Source organism: Typha angustifolia, chromosome 13 (assembly GCF_048772165.1).
Source record: "Typha angustifolia cultivar Huaian chromosome 13, ASM4877216v1, whole genome shotgun sequence".
Classification (NCBI taxonomy): domain Eukaryota; kingdom Viridiplantae; phylum Streptophyta; class Magnoliopsida; order Poales; family Typhaceae; genus Typha; species Typha angustifolia.
The window spans coordinates 8,240,792-8,262,682 of record NC_133251.1 but is presented as its reverse complement, the minus strand read 5'-3'; positions in this window follow the sequence as shown (position 1 = coordinate 8,262,682).

The following is a 21,891-nucleotide window of genomic DNA, read 5'->3' as shown; positions in this document are numbered from 1 at the left end:
AATGTTAACGGTTTTGGCTTGGCAATGTGGCTGCTTCTTCCCTCATATTCGGGAAGTTTTTTGGAAATGGAGATAGCAACGATGACGTCATTAACACCTCTAGCCAACTATTCCTTTGACGCCTATTGTTGCAATCCATCAAGGAAGAAGAACATGCAATAGTCTTCTAACTTATTTGAGATGGACAACATTAAACAGGAAAACATGTTGGTGCAGTTGACTAGAGTACTATTATGCTTCAACCTCCGCAAGTCCTTCTGATCCATTAACTTAATATTTTTGAGGTAGAATTGCGCCTTTAGTTGGCACTTTAAGCCCTCACCTAAGAGTCAATATGGCAAAGACCCTTCTTGATCTCCGTTGATCGTCAACGCCACCACAGCATAGCATTGTTAGTAAAGTATATGGATGCAGTTTGGACCTCCTCACCCTCGTTCTCAAGTTGCAATGTCTTAAAGTACCATTCCATTTCCCAACGAAAGTTCTCAGCCTCCTTGCATCGTGCATGCCATTGAACCCTTGCAACTGCAAGATAAGGGCCCTAAGTGTGCTCTTCGCAACATCACCTCTATGTGTGACAACCTCTCAAGAAGACTTACCCTTAACTTGAGACCGTTGTCCTCGTTGACTTTGGACCGAAGCTCTTCATAAGTAGTTGCCTCAGCAACTTTCTTATTATTTCAACATCAAGCTCCACCTTGAGCTCGAGAAATTGAGACTTGAAAGCATCTATCATAGTTTTGAATGCTTTCTTCAACGCTCGCATGTTTATTTCAAAGCCGATGTTGAGATTCTCCAGGATTTATAGTCAATCGTCGAGGCGCCTAAAGGAGCCCTCAAGCATGGACATGCAATCCTCAATGAACACAAACTCTCTTAGATGCTCCTTGTTTTTGTCTTAAATGGGGTGCTTCTGTTTTCTTGGGCATGATGTCAATGATGGCAGCTTCAAAAGAAGACATCGCAGCAGCACTTCGTTGATTAGCTCGTATACCACTTGTCATGGACTTAACCTTTTTAATTTGTTTGTTAGTATGCATAGCACTCTACTGCAAGATCAAGTAAGTCTCGAAGTAAAGATAGTATAGAAGCAAGAAAAGAAAGATATTTTAATAACTTAGAGAAGACAAACTTTCTTTGTGAAGTTTTCACTTTTATTTTATCCACTAAACTTTATGTTTTTTACAACTATAGTGTTTAAGCCCTTATATAGGCCAAAGAAAAATTTAGCTATTAAGTTTCATAAATATATTTCCTAAAAATTTAGGAAACTAAGGATAAGATCAAGAGAGACTATCCCTTATTTTTATCCATCCAACTAATGGATAAGCTCAAGGCTCATCCAGTAGTAGATAAGCTAAAGTCTTGCCTAGTTACCATAGTATAGTATCCCTTAAGTCAACCTTTGATATTATATCTATTAGGCCTTTGGACTGCCTTAGCACTTTGGTTTCAACCATTGATGAGCACATTCATTTCAGGGCTGCGAGAGGAGATCCAGACGGATGTTCGTGCTCTCTATCCTACCACTCTTGAGGTGGCCTTTGAGAAGGCCGTGAGGATGGAGCAAAAGCACAAGACTCTCAAGATGGCAGTAAAAATAAGTTGGGGCAACCGAGATGGGCGGTTTACACCTAGAACGCTAGTTGGAAATTCTACAAGGTCAAAAATAGTACTAGACCACGACCACCTTTGAGATCTTCTTTCGATGTTAGAGGAGGCATAAGACCCCCTGTTTGAACTCTCATACTTGCCTAGGTGGAGGAGCGAAGAGCAAAGGGCCTTTGCTTTCGATGCGATAAACGTTTCACCCCCAGTCATCGGTGTTTCAAACCGATCGGGAGTGTGATGCTCATCGACGGTCTCGAGGAGGACGATGAGGTTGTTGGTGATAGAGAGTGTTTAGAGAAGGTCCATGAGGAGGCTATGGATGAGAGTGCGGAGGAAGATATCCAAGCAGAAATATCAATGCATGCATATTTGGGTTCGCACCGAGGACATTGCGGGTAGATGGACTCGTTAGAAAGCATTGTGTGCATATATCCTCATCGATTTGAGGAGTACACAACTTTCTAGATGAAAGGTTAGTGAGAAGATTGGGTTTGGATGCTGAACCGATCGCTGGGTTTTATGTTGCTATAGAAGACGGCATGAAGCTTCGGGCGGAGAGCTTGTGTCACCGGGTCGGTATACGGTGACATGATATCATTGTGGGCTTGTATCCATTGGTGCTGTGAGGAGCGGACATTATCCTTGACACTTAGTGGTTACAAAGCTTATGACCCGTCACTTTTGATTTCCGGAGCATGTGGATGAAATTTAAGCAAGGAAACAAAGGTGTGCGGCTTGATAGCATTCGATCTCCGCCGATTCCTACGATGCAGCCAATGATGGGCCTGCCAGGTGCGAGTGATTTGGCCTATCTTCTTCAGTTAGGATCAGCATGAGACAAATAAGTCTAGATAATACCATCAAGTTGTCTAATTTATTAGACAAATTTGCAAGATTATTTGAGGAACCAAAGGAGTTACCACTAAGGAGAACGGCGAACCATCGCGTAGAGATTGTGCTTAGGGTTGCACCGGCGAATGTGAGGCCATATCGGTATCCACATGTACAAAAGGAAGTTATCTTCAAGATGGTAGCCTAGATGTAAGTCATAGCTCATACTCATCGCTCGTGCTATTGGTGTGAAAGAAAGATAGGACATAGCGTTTTTGTGTCGACTATCGAGCATTAAATGCTATTACCGTCAAGGATTAGTATCCCATTCCGGTTATAGAGGAGCTACTGGATGAGCTTGCAAGGGCGACCATATTTAGCAAGCTTAACTTGAGGGTCGAGTATCATCAAATTAGAATTCACCAAGTGGAAGTGCACAAAACTGTATTTCGGACTCCGGACGGGCATTACGAGTTTCGAGTGATGTTTTTTGGTTTTACCAATGCTCTAGCTACTTTTCAAGGCATCATGAATGGTATTTTTCGGCCTCTACTGTGAAGGTATGTCTTAGTATTTTTTGACGACATTTTGGTGTATAGCAGGACTAAATTGAGACATTTGGAGAATGTGCTGAATTTGTTGAAACAAAACCAGCTGAAGATCAAGAAGTCAAAGTGCCTATGAGGAGTACCACAAGTGGAGTATTTAGGCCATATCATCTTAGCGGAAGGTGTAGCGGTGGATCCTCAAAAGGTGGCATGCATGACCGCTTGGTCGATACCTATTACTACTACAGGATTGCGAGGATTCTTGGGGCTGACCGGGTATTATCGCCGCTTCATCGCCGGGTATAGCAAAATCGCTGCTCCTCTCACTTCTTTGTTGAATGACTCTTTTAGATGAGCAGATGAAGCCACTACAACTTTTGAAAAACTGAAAACAATAATGACAACGACGCCTATTCTAGCTCTACCAGATTTCACCAAAGAGTTCATTGTGGAATGTGATGCGTCGAGAGTTGATATAGGAGCTGTACTAATACAAGGAGGATGTCCCATAGCCTTTCTTAGCAAGGCTTTATCATAAAAATCTCAGCAATTATCGACCTACGAGAAAAGATGTTGGCAATTCTATTTGTAGTGACAAAGTGGAGGCCTTATTTAATCGGTAGGTAATTTATTAACTGAAATCAAAGGAGCCTTCCGTACTTTATGGGATAGTGTATTCACACTCTGACACATCAGAGATGGGTCACAAAATTGCTAGGGTATGATTATGAAATTCAATACAATAAGGGAACGAAAAACAGAGCGGCAAATGCACTATCGCGCTAACCCAATACCGCCGAGCTCGCAGTATATTCTTCTCTAACTTTTTTCTTCCTTAACGAGCTGAGTATACATCTGACCCAGATGTTTTGAGATTGTTACAAGAGGTGTTGGATGATCTGGAGCGCCATATAGAGTTGGAAAATCGAGGTGGGTTGCTGCTAGACTGCGGGTGAATTCGAGTGCCCGCAAATGATGGATTGCGACAGAAATTATTTGAGCACTTTCACTAAACTCTAGAGATTGGTCATCTTGAGGACTTATAGGAGGATATCTCAAAGTTGCGCGTGGCTAGGATTGAGGCGGGATGTGAGGATTTTTGTCCGTACTTGTGAAGTCTATCAAAGGGCTAAGGCAACCACATTGAAACTGGTCAGATTACTAAAGCCTTTACTTATACTGGACCGTGTTTGGGAAGACATTTCTATGGATTTCATAGAGGGTCTTCCGATAGTATGTGGTTATTTCATTATCTTTGTGGTGGTTGATAGATTAAGTAAGTATGTGAATTTTTTTTATTGTCAGATCCATTTTTAGCTAAGTTAGTAGCTGAAATTTTTGTTAGAAATGTTGCTCGGTTACATGGCATGCCACGCACGATTGTCTCGGATCGTGATTGTGTATTTATGAGCGACCTTTGGATGGAGTTTTTCAAATTACAGGAGAATCGATTGAACTTCAGTTCGGCCTACCATCCACAAATGGATGGCCAAACCGAGGTGGTCAATCGAGGCATTGAGCAGTACTTGAGGTGCTTTGTTAGAGATATGTCAAGACGATGGTTGGAATTCTTATCGTGGGTAGAGTGGAGAAGCTGATACACTTTGTTAGAGTCTTTTCTTATTACATTAGTTGTTTATTTTCATTAAAATAAAATTTCTGTAGGTCGCGTTCGAACGCTCTTATGAACGCCTGCATCAGATTCACAAAAATAGAGAACCTAAAATGCGCATTCAAATGCAGTCGGGCGCGTTCGAACGCCTACATCACGTTTGCATCGATAGAGAACGCTTTTTGTACATTCGAATGCAATCGGGCGCGTTTGAACACGATCAACAGGATTTCACTAGGATTAGGGTTAATTATTGTTATTAGGGCTTCTTGGCTAGCCTCTATAAAGTTGTGGATGGCAACCAAAATCAAGTTGCTATTGGAACATTGGTTTCTTGCCTCTTTATCTTCTCTCTACCCTAATCTCCTTCCTCCCTCTTCACCAATCTACCACCTTTACCGTTGACAAGGTCTCTCCTAACTTCTAATCTCCCTCGTCTGTCGAGTCCTCCCTCTTCCTTGGGATCTCGACCACTTCTTCCACTTCGTTTTTATTCCTTAAACAACATTACCCATCCACCCTCATCTCCATTATCATACATAACGCTAACTTCCACTCCACCTGTCACCACCACCTTCATCCGCATTATATCATATTTTCGTCCCAATTGTAGTTTGAATCTGCTAAGGTCGTAAATACAAAAAACGTAGAGCAAGAAGTTACGGATCGATTCCACTTGGTTTCGTAATTTTATGACTATGAGAGAATATTTGGTGAATATTTTTCCTTGGTTGCGCGGCATGCTTCTTACAATAAATTGAGATGTTGAAAGAATTATTCTGACTTATCAAAGACAAAGTCAACGTAGGAGCTACAAACCATTTAGCTTAATTTACATGAATAACATACAAATCAGAATTAGAAGACTCAGGCCAGTCTTCACCAAATCCTCCACGAGCTCGGGGTTCATCTACTAATTTGAAAATGATTCCACCAACCGGTGGTGAGCATAAAACCTAACAAGTATCCATTGCTATAGTGATACACTTAGTTATGATATTTTCTTATTGCATTAGTTATTTATTTTTATTAAAATAAAATTCTTATAGGTCACGTTCAAATGCATGAAGGGTCGCATTCGAATGCAGCAGGGGTCGCGTTCAAATGCCCTTGCGAGCGCCTGCATTAGGTTCACAAATACAGAGAACGCGAAAAGTGTGTTCGAACGCGGTCGAGTGAGTTTGAATGCCAGCGTTCGAACGCTTGCATCATTGCGTTACATACAGAGAACGTCTTTTGTGCGTTCGAACACGATCGGGCGCATTCGAACGCGATCGGTGAGAATCCTCTAGAATTAGGGTTACTTATTATTTTAAGACTTGTTGGCTAGACTCTATAAATATGTGGATAGCAGCCAAATTCATTATGCTATTGAATTATTGATTTTTTTACCATTGGCAAGGTTTCTCCTAACTTCTAATCTCCTTCGACTGTTGAGCCACCCCTCTTCTTTGGGATCTTGACCACTTCATTCCCTTCATCTATATCCCTTAATCACATCCACCATCCACGTTCATCTCCATACCCATCCATAATCCAAACATCCACTCCACCCGTCACCACCACCATCATCCATGTTATTCTGTATTTGTCCCAGTTACAGTTTGAATCTGCGAAGAGCGTAAATACAAAAGCTGTAGATCAGGAAGTTACGAATCTAATCCACTTAGTTTTGTAATTTTATGACTATAAAGGAATATCTAATGTATATTTTCCCACGGTTGTGCGGACTACTTTCTAATATTAATTCAGATCTTAAAGGAATTGTTCTGTAGTCGATCTTTTGGTACAAGAACCCATCAAATTGGTATTAGCGTCAGGCAAACCTCAGACCTCTATTAATGGTGGAAACAAGGAAGATGACATCAACAAGGAGACCTATGGAGAGCACACCGATAAGAGAAGACTCAATCCACGATGACCATAATCGTAAGGCCGATTTCCTTTGGAGCGACCACGATAGGACCGAGTAAACCAACATCCATGGGTGTGAATATGGGCTTGGCGGATGAACTTAGGGGCATGTTCTAAACATTGCTGCATAGAGTTGACGCAATTCAAAAGGATCATAATGATTTCAAGGAATATGTCATGAACCGATACCCCACAGGTCCAGATGCGTCATGTGAGTGTCAATGATCCTCTTTTACCGATGTCTACATATCATCCCCCCACCTCCGTTACAAAACCCAAGACCAGCGGTGGTGGAACCCAAGATGCGTGCGACACTGGTGCGCTTCGTCAATGAGGAGGATTGACACTTTGAGGATAAGGTTGATCCCTTTGGAGATAGTGCTGGACGTGCTCGAGGATTTAGAGAAGGTGATTAACATGCACAAAGGTTTAGACCTGAATCAAGGATCTTTCGCGAACCCGACAATGCTATTTGGGGGAGAACTGCATGCTTGGACTTTCCAAAATTCTAAAGCAGTGATCTAACGGATTGGGTGTTTCAAGTTGAACAATATTTTAATTGTCAAGGTACAGCGAAAGATGCGAAGGTCCAGATGGCAAACTTTCACCTCTAAGGAACGGCATTGCATTGATATATATCGATTATTCATGGTGAAGGATTTACCAGATGGGCTGATTTTTCTAGAAGGATTACACATAGATTTGGGACAGCGGCATATGAAGACTTTTCTGCCACATTAAGCAAGATGGTTCAGATGACGACTGTATTGGAGTACCAAACTGAGTTTGAAAGACTCAGTAGTCGTTATGAGCCACCTTAGCCTAAACCAACATTGATGAGCACATTTATTTTAGGGCTATGGGATAAGATACAAGCGGATGTTCGTGCTCTTTGTCCTACTACTCTTGAGGAGGCCTTTGAGAACACCGTGAAGATGGAGCAAAAGCATAAGGCTCTAAAGATGACAGCGAAAACCAATTGGGGCAACCGAGATGGGCGGTTTGTACCTAGAACGCCAGCTGAAAATTCTACAGGTTCAAAAACAGTGATTGCGAGTATTAAACCACGACCACCTTTGAGACCTTCTTCAAATGTTAGAGGAGGCATAAAAACTCTCGTTCGAACTCTCACAGCTATCCAGCTGGAGGAGTGAAGAGCAAAGGGCCTTTACTTTCGATGTGATGAGTGTTTCAATCCTGATCATTGATGTTCTAAACCGATCAGGAGTGTGATGCTCATCGACGGTCTTGAGGAGGATGAGGTTGTTGATGATGGGGAGTGTCCAGATGAGGTCCATGAGGAGGCCGTTGAGGTGGGTGCGAAGGAAGATATCTAAGTAGAAATATCAATGCATGCATATTTGGGTACTTCCGCACTGAGGATGTTACGGGTAAACAGACTCGTTAAAAAACATTGTGTGCACATTCTCATTGATTCGGGGAGTACACACAACTTTTTTTGATGAGAGGTTAGTGAGGAGATTGGGTTTGGATGCCGAACTGACCACGGGATTTGACATTGCTATTGGAGACGGCACGAAGCTTAAGGCGAAAAGCTTGTGTCGCCGGGTCGGTATACGGGTGCAAGGACACGACATCATTGTGGACTTGTATCCATTGGCACTGTGAGGAGCGGACATTGTCCTTGGTATTCAGTGGTTACAGAGTTTAAGACTCGTCACATTTGATTTCCGTAGCATGTGGATGAAATTTAAACAAGAAAACAAAGATGTGTGGCTTGATGGGGTTCGGTCTAAATCGATTCTTACAATGCAGCCTATGGTGGGATACCTTGTGTGTATGATTTAGCCTATCTTCTTCAGTTAGGATCAGCAGGAGATGAGCCTCAAACGTGTTCAAGTACTACCATTGAATTATCTAATTTATTAGATAATTTTTCTAGACTATTTGAGAAGCCATAAGACTTGCCACCGAGGCGAACTGCGGGCTATCGCATAGAGATTGTACCTGGGGTTGCATCGGCAAACGTGAGTCCATATTGGTATCTATATGTGCAAAACGAAGTTATTTCTAAGATGGTAGCCGAGATGTTGGAGCAAAGCCTCATACAATCAAGTCATAGCTCATACTCATCCCGTGTTATTGATGCGAAAAAAGGATGGGACATGACGTTTTTGTGTCGACTATCGGGCACTAAATGCAATTACTATCAAGGATCGATATCCTATTTTGATTATAGAGGAGTTGCTGGACGAGCTTGCAGGGGGTATTATCAAATTAGAGTTCACCCGGCGGATGTGCACAAAATTGTATTTCGAACTCCAGACGGGCATTACGAGTTCTGCGTGATGCCTTTTGGTCTCACCAATGCTCCAATTACCTTTCAAGGCTTCATTAATGATATATTTTGGTCTCTATTGCGAAAGTATGTCTTGGTATTTTTTGACGACATTTTGGTGTATAGTAGAACTGAATTGGAGCATTGGTGGCATTTGGAGGACGTGCTAAATTTGTTGAAACAAAATTAATTGAAGATCAAGAACTCCAAGTGCCTATGGGGAGTACCATAAGTGGAGTATTTAGGTCAGATTATTTCAGCAGATGGTGTAGCGGTAGATCCTCAAAAGGTTGCGTGCATGACCACTTGGCCTATTCCTATTACTACCACCAGATTGAGGAGATTTTTAGGGCTGACCGGATACTATCGCTGCTTCATCGTCAGGTATGGCAAGATCGCTGCTCCTCTCACTTCATTGTTGAAAAAAGACTCTTTTAGATGGACGGATGAAGCCACTATAGCTTTTGAAAAACTAAAAACAGCAATGACGACGGCACCCGTTCTAGCGCTATCGGACTTCATAAAAGAGTTTATTATGGAATGTGATGCGTCGGGTGTTAGCATAGGAGCTGTACTAATGCAAGAAGGACGTCCCATTGCCTATCTTAGCAAGGCTTTATCTAAAAAATCTCAGCAATTATCAACTTATAATCGAGAGATGTTGTCAATTCTGCATGCGGTGATAAAGTGGAGGATTTATTTGATCGGTAGGTGATTCATTATCTAAACCGATCAAAGGAGTCTTCCATACTTTATGGGACAATGCATACACACTCCGGTACAACAGAGATGGGTAACAAAATTGTTGGGGTATAATTATAAAATCTAATACAAGAAGGGAACGAAAAATAGAGCGACAGATGCACTATCGCGCCAATCCGATATCGCCGAGGTTGTAGCTTATTCTTCTCCTACCTTCCCCTTCCTTGACGACCTAAGGTATGCATGTACATCTGACCTAGATATTTTGAGATTATTGCTGGAGGTGATGGATGATCCGGAGCGCCATCCAGAGTTAGAAAACCAAGGCAGTTTGCTGCTGGATCGCGAATGCATTCGGGTGCCCACAAATAATGGATTGCGGTAGAAATTGTTGGAGCACTTCCACCAAACTCTAAAGGCTGGTGGCCAGGATTGAGGAGGGATGTGAGGAGTTTTGTCCGTGCTTGCAAAGTCTATCAAAGGGCTAAGGCAACCACATTGAAATCGGTAGGATTACTATAGCCTTTACCTATATTGGACCGTATTTGGGAAGACATTTCTTTGGATTTCATAGAGGGTCTTCTGCTAGTACATGGTTATTCCGTTATCTTTGTGGTGGTTGACATATTAAGCAAGTATGCACACTTTTTGGCATTGTCACACCTATTTTCAGCCAAGTCGGTGGTTGAAATTTTTGTTAGAAATGTTGCTTGGTTACGTGGCATGCCACGCACGATTGTCTCGGATCGTGATCGTATATTTATGAAATACTTTTGGACGGAGTTTTTCAGATTGCTGGGGACTCGATTGAACTTCAGTTCGGCCTACCATCTACAGACGGACGGCCAAACTAAGGTGGTCAATCAAGGCATTGAGTAATACTTGAGGTGCTTTGTTGGAGAAATACTGAGACGATGGTTGGAGTTCTTACCGTGGGTGGAGTGGTCTTACAACACCACCTACCATAGCAGCATTGGCATGACTTCATTTGAGGTGGTGTATGGACACATGGCTTCGACGTTACGTGCTTATGATCCAGTGGCATCTGTAGACCGAACGGAGTTGGACTTAGCTTTGATGGATAGAGACGCCACATTGAGGAGGTTGCGTGCCCATCTTAAACTTGCTCAAAACCGTATGAAGCAAGTTTATAATCGCAGCCATAGGGAGCAGGAGTTCCACATCGGCAGTTGGGTGTTTGTGAGGGTGCAACTGTATCGACAGGTGACCTTGTGTTCGATGCGTAACCAAAAGTTAGCTCATCGCTACTTTGGTCCGTTTCGTGTGTTAGAGCGTATTGGTCCGATTGCATATCATTTGGAGCTGCCAGAGGGGTCGAGAGTGCATCCTGTCTTCTATATTTCATTACGGAGGGAGCGGATTGGAGATCATGAGGTCGTTAGATCAATTTTACCGAAGCCATTTGAGCAGATAGAGATCGTAGAGCCAGTTCGTGTACTTGCTAGGCGTCGACGACGACATGGTACCGGATTAGAGATGGAGATTCTAGTTGAGTGGTTTGACAAGCCATCCGATAAGGCGACATGAGAGTTGGAGGCTGACATTTTGGAGCGTTTCCCCTATTTTTCACCTTGAGGGCAAGGTGAGGGAAGCGTGGTGGGCTGATACACTCTTTAGACTCTCTCCCTCCTCGCTCTTCACTATCCTTCCACCTCTACCATTGGCAAGGTTTTTCCTAACTTCTAATCTCCCTCGACTATTGAGCCACCCCTCTTCTTTGGGATCTCAACCACTTCTATATCCCTTAATCACATCCACCATCTACCTTCATCCCCATACCCATCCATAACCCTAACATCCACTCCACCCGTCACCACCACTATCACCCACGTTATTCCGTGTTTTCCTCCTAGTTTTAGTTCGAATCTGTGAAAAGCGTAAATATGAAAGTTGTAGATTAGGAAGTTACGAATCTAATCCACTTAGTTTCGTAATTTTTTGACTACAGGAGAATATCTGACGAATATTTTTCCACAATTCTGCGAACTACTTTCTATTATAAATTCAGATCTTAAAAGAATTATTCCGTAGACAACCTTTTGGTACAAGAACCCATCATATAGTCTAAAAGTAATGCGATGAAAGATACAATAATAGTAGATATGAATGTGCGCATCATTATCAAATAGAATGCAGTAATACCACATACCCATCATGCTCATCCAATGCGCACATGCATTAGCAATTGATAACCTACCACATATCATTTGGATTATTAAGTCCTCAAACTCGAGCTCACATCAAGCTCCGCTTAAAGGCCATGTCAATGCTACACCACATAACATGCATCCTTTTAGACTACCAAGTCTGTAACTTATCTCTTGTAGAGCTACGCCCATAGGCCACAACATCATCTCACACCTGACCACACATACCCTCAAGGGAGGGTAGATCCTAACGGTAGAATCACCAGCCTATCACTCGACAAACAGCATGGCCAATTGTTTGCTACCACAGACTAAGGACCTCAGTCATAAGCTCATCACATAGGCCAGTATTGCATATCAATACTACCATTCGAGCCCTCGGCTCCACATCATAGCACCACCGTGCAAAAATCATGACCCGTCGCTCACAGACGTCGTTACCCTACATCATTGGGTACCATTAGGTCTACGTTATCCTACCTTTTTCTCTTTATCTTAAATACCCTAAATAGTATGACTCTCATTGATTAGTGGTAAATCACCCATCGCCCGGTGAAACGGTTACCTAATTGTTTGTGATCAATAAACTAGGACCTTAGGCGTGGGTCCTAATATATATAAGTATAATAGTATCCCTCGCTCCTAACCCTGGCTGGGGAGATGTCGGGTACTGTCAAGACATAGCCGTCACTCCTTTTATGGTCATGCACGTGTGCAAATAGTATGATATTACACAACACGGTAAGCATAATGTAACACTCATCATTATCATATTTTACATGCTAAAACACATGATCATGCCTAATAAAAATGCATAGACATCAGGATAATTAGTAAGGAAAACAAATGCACATGTATAATATGATTGTGATGATTTCATAAGGTACGATATTTTATTTTCTACACTACTACTTGATTATAGAAGTTTCGCTTGCCTGAACCGGTTTCCTGATACTGGCTGCAACTATGCCACAAGATCATCCTTATAGGTGTGGAGTCCACTTTGATAAGAAAAGTAATAAAAGCGTGAGCACAAAATTCCTATCACTAATTAGTTAAATAATCTTCCTGACGTTCACTATATGCTTGGGTAGGTCCTTCTCATAATTCCTACCTTTATTAATTAGGTAGAGCTGGCATAGCTATACCAAGGCCTGACACATTATTAAATGTAATAAAGATATTCTCCTCAAATTATAGCCTAAATCACTATTATCAAATTTACGGAAGATTGGATAGACAATATTTAATTAATAAGCTTTGTTAAATAATACAACTTGCTTAATATCATTTTCTTACATTTATCTATATTAATTCTCCAATAGGAGCAATTAATACACATACACCTAAATCACCGACTCCTTTGATAAAATTGAATTAACCTAAAATTATAATTAGCAAATGTTAATATCCAATTGGAGCTAGTTCCTGTTATGTGTTATTTGTAATGGCACTCTCAAGCCACGATCTAGCTCATTAAGTTCAATTTATAAAATAATTAATGTAGTGAAAACTACTATCAGCTAAAAATAATGATTAACTAAGGCTCACGGTTGCTAGTACTAAAAATAAATAAAAAATTACTTAAATAATCTAAAGAGATAAACAGAGGTTCATTACTCTTTTTAGCCAACACAAAGCCAAAATAAACCTACCAAAAAATTGGCCCAAAGCGCACCTTAACCAGAAAACACATGGGTTGGGCTAGCTAGCCCAACCCACCCCCAATTTTGGCTGGGCTCCCTATAGCCCCACCCACCCCAAACTTGGGTTGGGCTGATGACTACTGGTGAAGATGCTGATGGTGAAGGCAGAGGTAGTTGAGGGTGGTGCTGTGAAAGGTGGAGATGGTGATGGAGGGGGAGGTTGCTCGACGAGTGGGCCAAGTTGGGTTTGGATCGAAGGTAGCTCGGCGGTTGGAATTTCTTCCGCGTCCATTCTCATAGTTATTGCGGCTCCGATCACTATCAAGGAGGTGGGGGCCTGCGGTAGCAATGGTTCGTTGTAGCTAGTGACTATTCCTGCTATCGTCAGCTTTAGTAAGAAGCCCTCTGGGATAAGTGGCGATAGCTGCAAGTCTGGTGGCCTTCTGGCTCCTCAGCTCGAGTCCCCTTCCTCCTAGCCATGGGCAGCTGGACTGAATGGTTGCTGGTCCCTCATGCTAAATGGAATAAGGAGGAGAGGACCGATAGGAGGAAGGACCATCCAGGCCACTACCAGTGACAGTCGTGGTTCCGGCGACCGGGGTGGTTCCTGTAGGTGGTCGCCGATCACCTAGGACCTCAAATCCACCCTCAACCCCTTCATCTCTTCTTGGGATATTTCTTGTAGCTCGAGCAGTCATTGGAGAAGAAGGGTCGCAAGAGATTTCGATGGCGGAGCTCCTCTCGACGGTAGTGTGCTTGGCGCACTTAAGGAGGCCTCGACCTCTATTGACATAGCCCCCCAATGGCTCGGCAGCGGCTCGTCTACTCATCGTCGCCTATGTGGTGGTCATGGCCGAGGACGGAGTGGCTCTAATACCACTATCATGGCCCGTCTTGGTGACCAAAAATGGTGAGGATCTTTCCTTGGAGCTTGGTGGGTATGGGGCTACAGCTGCGATTAGAATGAAGGAGGGAGGTGTGGTGAGGAAGAAGAAGAAGAAAGCTAGAAGGGAGGAGTGACTACAGCTGGTGGCCTCGGTAAAAGCGCCACCAGCTGATGTAGGCTTTGAGGGATAGAGTAAAGAGAGAAAGAGAACTAAGGAAAACTAGAATTAGGGCATATTCCTCTCTCCTTGGGTGCACACCACACCTTATATAATGGCTACGCATGATTTGAAGTGACTTGTCCTCCAAGTAAAACTAAAATAGACTAGACCCTCCCTCTCAAACTCTATCACTCTCTCGTTCTCTCTCAAACTCCTCTACCTTCTCCTTACTCTCTCGATTTCTCTTTCGTTTGGTCTCTCTCTCTCTCTCCCCCTCTCACTTTCCTCCTCTCGAGCTCGCCCTTTGTCCCTCTTACTTGCCTACGCTGGCCTACCATCGCCATCGCCACTAATGAGAGCCCCCACCTCCTCTCTTCTTTCTTCTCTTTCTCTATCTCTCTCTCTCTTTCTTACCCTTAGGCTCGGGTTCGCCGGAGACAAACCACCTACAAGAGGCAGGCAACTGGCTGGCCAACAACAGCCAGTACCCTCCCCGTCAACCCGGGTTTGCACCCCCTTCCCTTCTCCTTTTCTTCTCTTCCCTTCTCTTCTTCTTCTTCTTCTTTCTTTCTTTCCTTATTTTTCCTTTCTTCTTCTTCTTCCTCAGTTCCTTCTCCTCCTCTTTCTGCAACAATGCTAGGCTCGGCCCAACATTGTAAGGGATTCTATTTTTCTTTCTTTTTCTTGTTTTCAATTAATTACATTACTTATTCTCTAATGTTAAGGTAAATTAATTTATTTAGATAGTTAATTATTTTGATAATTTACACTCACTAGTATAATTATTAGCTAAGTATTTTTAGTATAATAATTTATTAATTATAATTATAAATATTTGCATATAAATTTATCTATGGTTTATCCATTGCTTATTAGATTAATACATATTAATACATGTAGTCTTATTGATAATCTTATATTTATATTTATATTTTATGTAATTATTTTTAGCATCTTATTATTGTCTACTAATTTGTATGAAATGGAATACTAAGCTTGCAAATTATTTTTTTATCATAGGATAATGACTATTTTATATATAACTTGTGGTTAATTAAATAGAATAAGTATCACAAAATAATTATTAATTAGATGATATCTCTAGTTATATTTTTATAAATCTTATATATGGTCGTTGTTAGTTATATACAAAAAGGGATAAGTTACTATATACTAATTACTTACTCCATAATTAGCAAACTATGATTGTCATTAAATAAATATAAATTATGGCAATAGCATATTAGTATTATCACAATTAAATTTACGTATGAATCTAATTAATTTTAAACCTAATAAACTATCATATTTTACTCGAACGGATTATGATTAGATAAATAACTAACTTCATATTACTTAAACATTTTTAGATTCGAAACCCCTTATTTGAGACCTCGTGAACTCTACTAGCGATGAATTGACACTTGATTGACGGATGTGAGGAATACAGAGTTTGTGTCCTCTGAACAGTTTGTGAGTATTCTTACCTCCTAAGGAGCTTTCCCATATTAAGATTTATTATACTTATACATATGCATTCTATTTTGATCATGAGTATGCATGTATTAGATATATGGTTGGTGACTACATTGTATCATTTTTCTCTTGGCTTCTTTACCACCTAAATTCCTAATATGCATGATTTGTTATAGTATTGGATAAAATACATATGATCCGTCATTTAGAAGGAAAGCATGAAATCTAATTGATATGGTAATTGATAAAAAGTGTTAGGATACTCGAGTGGGCGCGAGGGTTAGGTTGCGCTTGGTGGATGATTGATCTCTTGATATATTCACGATATTGTGGCCTTATGTCCGAGGTTATTAGTTTGTTTGTGTAGTAGACATTCAGACACATACCACTCGTTAGGGCATATGTGGTGAGTTATCCTCATGTATTTCTATCTCTTAGAAGGATGCCCTATCTAGATGGATGTTGATACCCTTAGCGGATGGCAAGATATGATTATGATTGAGATACCATTTGTGAATGCAAGGTATGCTTTGAGCTTTTAGGCAATATGATGAGGCCGAATACCAAGTGTTGACTATGCACGGTGGTCTAGTATGATAATATTATTTAGAGTCGATATTGATGACTAAGACGTTAAAAAATGCATATGATTTTATTATCATCTGATATACCTAATTATTGAGTAGTCATTATGTATCATATGTGTGCATTTAATATCATAGTATGGTCATAGTTGGCGTGCATCATATATAGCATATTTGAGAGAGTTATGATGATAGTATGATATGGAGATTTATTTATATATTGTCGAGAGTTATATACTTGATCAATTATGATATGAAATCTATCATACATTTTATATATTTTTGAAGATACATTCATATACTAATTCATGACATGATGCTCATTTATGATTCATATTATCCAATACATGATTTACTCTCTTTTTAGCATCACTGATTTGGCATAAGGCCTATTCATCGAGCATTAACTCATGACTCTCTTTACTTTTTTTCTAATCCCCTAGATATGTGGTACGCGATAGCAATTTCAGATATCTTAAGAAGATATTCTAGAGCAAAGATAAGGTGAGCTATAAACATGAGATAATATAGAAGATAATTTATCTAGATTTTAAATTATACCGTTATTGGATATTTGTACTTTATTGTATCAGATGATAAATTGTATAATACATGTTCGATTATATTGTACTTGTATATCAATGGTTTTAGTTGTATCTTAATGGTTTGTTGTGACCTATGTGGGTCCTGCTAGATTATGTAATGGTCTAGTACATATCATATTGGACTTGAATATTCATATGTTAATAGATTTATTTGGTTGATAGTATAATTTATCTCTAAGATGAATTATGACAAGTATAGATGTATCTGTGCGTGATAGGCCCCGTCCATCATGTCGTGTGCGTTCCACATGCTGTGCGAGCGCACACGTGCCCATGTCGGGCAAGGGCATTGCAAAATAGAACCCTCCAAGTCGAGTTATAACACATCCCTTCACTTCGACTTCCTCCTCCCCATCGACCTCGTCCATCAACCCCGTGGGTCTTATGCAATCCTCGGTTGCTCTTACCACCGATTCTCTACTACGTCCGCCTACTTGGCACCGATTTGTGCGATCTCTACCTTAAGCAGACTGTAGTCCTCTACCCCATGGTTGACACCAAGATCCTCCGCCATGCCTGTGCACACCACTGATGCCCATAGTCGAGTTGTGCTCTCTGCTTTGTTCTGATTTGAGCTGCGCGAGGACGAGCTCGACCCGTCTCCTTCGTCAATCAAACTCGGGCTCGGCTTGGGCTTAACTCTAGCTCTATCTAGCTTAGCTCGAGGACTAGAGGAGCTTTCCATAGTTCCTTAGTCTACGGATACACACGCCAACAAAATAAAGGTGGGTGGATATGACTATGAGTTGGTGTACAAGAAAGGAACCGAAATCCGAGTAGCCGATGGCTTATCTCGACAACCCCTTCGGCTGAATTTGCTTCGATTTTGATACTCATTTTTCCCTTTATTTTTGATATCAGAGCAGCCTATTTAGAGGATTCAGAGATGGTGGAGCTCATGAGCAAGATGGAGAAGGAACCAACAAGCTTTCTTGGACTAGATTTGAAGGACGAGGCTAGTCCTCAATTGGGGATGGATGTGCGTACTAACCAAGCCCGAGTTGTTGGTTGCTTTGATTCATCGCTTCCATGACACACCTATAGTAGGCCATGAAGAGACGTTTAGGACATACAATAGGTTGACCTAAAATTGCATTTGATTAGGGGTGAAAATAGAGGTGCAAGCTTATGTCCAAGCTTGTGAAGTATGTCAATGCGCTAAGGTGGATTCAACTAAACCAGCGAGGCTGCTGCAACTATTACCTATTCAAGATCAGATTTGGGAGGATATGGCAATTGACTTCATTGAAGGGCTACATCAAGTTAGAGGATACATTATTATCATAGTTGTGGTTGATAGATTGACGAAGAATATACACTTTCTAGCCCTATCACACTTGTACACCGCCAAGAAAGTTGTTGAAATTTTTGTGAAGGGTGTGGCATCATTGCATAGAATGCCTAGATCTATTGTTTCATATCGTGACCCCATTTTCATGAGTCACTTTTGGCAGGAATACTTAAGGAACTGATTTCTAGATGAGCTCGGCTTATCATCCTCAAACTGATTGGCAAACCAAAGTGGCTAATAGCTGGATTGAGCTATATTTGAGATGCTTTGCCAAAGAGCAACCCCAGAGGTGGCTAACTTATTTACCATAAGCTGAGTGATCTTATAACATGGTTCACCACATCACCATTTGGGGCGGTATATGGATGCGCACCACTCACATTGTAGTCCTATGACCGATTGAGTCTGCCGAATTGCTCCAAAGTTAACTTGGTGTCATCAGAATGAGATGTGGTTCTCAAATGGCTCAAGCTTCATCTAGCAGTGGCTCAGAATCGAATAAAACAAATTTATGATCACATGCACCAAGATCGAAGCTATGAAGTGGGCATTTGGGTTTATGTTCGGCTCCAACCGTAACGGTAAGTATCGGTGCAGCCTCTTCCAAGCCAAAAGTTAGTCCATTATTTCTTTGGCCCATTTCATATCCAAGAGAAGGTGAGAGTAGTGGCTTATAGACTAGGTTATATTGGATTGCCTCGTGCACATTAGGCTCTTAACTCGAGTCAATTATCTAGTTATAGAGTTAATTTACCACTTGTGTTCAATTATTTCCAACTTATGTAGTTGAGTCGATCTATTAATGAACTTGATGTGGTTTAATTAATAATTATGGTTTTGGTTTACCGATTAGTCTTCAATATAAATTGTGGAGCACAACTTAGTTTAGTCATGCTTTAAACTAATTAACCAATTCCTCTATCTCCTTCTTCCCTCTTGACTGACCTAACTCCTCTCCCCATCTATAATGCCCCCACCCGGCACGAGTACGTGCACATCCACGCGCCCACACAGCACACGCGGCACACACGACAAGTCGGGCGGGGCCCGTCATGCACAGATACATTTGTGCAAATATAATTCATTACCAAATAATTCATACTATTAACCAAATAAACTTGTTAACATATGTGGACATGATCATCGGGTGGGCTGGGCCGAATTCGGGCCGAGCTTTTCAGGCCAACTGGGCTTAAATATTTGTTCACGGCCTGACCCACCAATCACTCGGGCCGGGCCGGGTTCGGGCCGGTCTAGAATATTCTAGCGCCCACTAACCCATTACATATTGGGCTTGGGTTGGGTATAATGGCTCTAACATAATGCGTTAAATATAAAATTATTATATTTTATTGAGCCGAGTTTAATGGGCTTATATGAAGATATTTTAGTTATCTTTTATAGAAACATACATATATATTGATATATAGTTTACTAAATATCCAATGTGGGACAACAATAATTATATGAATATATATACATTATGGGTTAGGCTATAGATAAGAGTAGTGGATTAGGCTTTCGGGCCGGGCCGAGCGGGCAACAGATTAGCCCATGCCGCCCACTGCCATATCGGGCTTGGGTCGGGCTGAGCCTAAATCGGGCTCGGGCCGAGCTTAGCCCGGTTAAAACCGAGAAGGGTTCGGGTCGGGTTTGGGCGGGTTAGGCCTAATGATCATGTCTAAACATATGAATATCCAAGTCTACAATAACCATACTAGATAGTTACATAATCTAGCAGAGCCCACACAGGTCACGACAAACCATCACGACAAACCATCACTAATACATAAGTGCACTATAATCTGACCTATATTATACAAATCATCGTCTAATGCAATAAAGTATAAATATAACAAACTATGATACAACTCAATTTCTATATAAATTATCATCTATGCTGTCCTGCACCTATAGCTCACCTCATCATCCTAAAATATCTCCTAAGGATATCTCAAGTCGCTATCATGTACCACATATCTAAGAGGGTTAGAAAGGAAAAATAAATAGAGTCATGAGCAAAAGGCTCAGTGAATAGATCTTACCCTGAATCAGTGATGTTAAACAAAGAGTAAATCATATACTGGATAATATGAATCACATAGGAGCATCATGTCATTAATGAGTATATGAATGTGTCCTCAATAATATATAAATAAAAGGTAAATATCGTATCATAATTGATAAAAGTATATAATTCTGGACAATAAATAAACAAACCTCCATGTCATACCATCATTATAACTCTCTCTCAAATATAACACATATAGTGCATGCCGACTATAACAACCTATCCTAAAAATAAAAAATAAAAAATATTGGCACGACATGGCCGGCCATAGTGTGGAACTGTGGTCGGCCTCGTGCTGAGCTAGGGCTGGGGGGCGTACGCTGAGGGCGCCACGCGCCCCCAACCGCCGATCGGGCCAGCTGGCGTGGCGGGCCCCGCTGTTGCCGTTAACACCCTCCCCCCACTGCCTCTCTCTCTCTCTCTCTTTATTTTCTCTTCCCTCTCTCTCTCTCACTGTCCTCTCTCTCTCAAACTCTCTTTCTCTCTCTTCCCTCATGTCGTCGCCGACCTACTGCCACTAAGGTGAATCTCTCTCTCTCTCTCTCTCCCTCTTTCACTCTTGGGTTCGTCGAAACCGAGCCGCCGGCTGGCTACTAGTGGCCGATCCCCTTTCCCACCAGCCCGGTCCCCTCCTCTCTTTCTTCTCCTTCTTCTCTTCTCTTCTCTTCTCTTCTCTTCTTCTTCTTCTTCTTCTTCTTCTTCTTCTTCTTCTTCTTTTCCTTCATTCTTCTTCCTCTTTCTTCTTCTTCTTCTTCATCACCTCTTCCCCCTTCTGCAACAGTGCTGGGCTCGGCCCAGCACTATAGCCAGGGGGTTGCTCCCTTTTAATTTTTTTTACACTAATTATATGATTTATTTTCTAAAATTTAGGTAAATTAGTTTATTTAGATGGTAGATTATTTTGATAATTTCACTCACTAGTATAAGTATTAGCTAAGTATTTTTAATATAATAATTTATTAAGTATAATTATAAATATTTGCATATGAATTTATTTATAGTTTAGCCATTGTTTATTAGATTAATACATGTAATCATATTGATAATGATCTTATATTTTATATATTTAGTTCTATTAAAAATAATTAAATTATATAAGTTTCTATTAATGTTTATGTATATTTATACATGCATATATTTAATATATATATATAATGTATTTCTAGCACCTTATTATTATTATAGATTATTTTCTATATAATAAAATGCTGAGCTCGGATAATTATTTTTATATTAATGGATAATTATTATTATACGTATAATTAGTAACTAGTTAACTAAAAGTAGTAATTGCCAAATAATTGAATTATACTTAGTTATTTTATGTACATGTATTTTAATTATATTATTGTATATCAGATTCTTTTATGGTTTTATATCAAAAGATTACTTATTATATGCCTAATATATAATTAGAATAAGGTTGTCATAAGTATGTATATATAATATAAACCCAGTTATTTAACAAAATCTAATAAGTTATTATA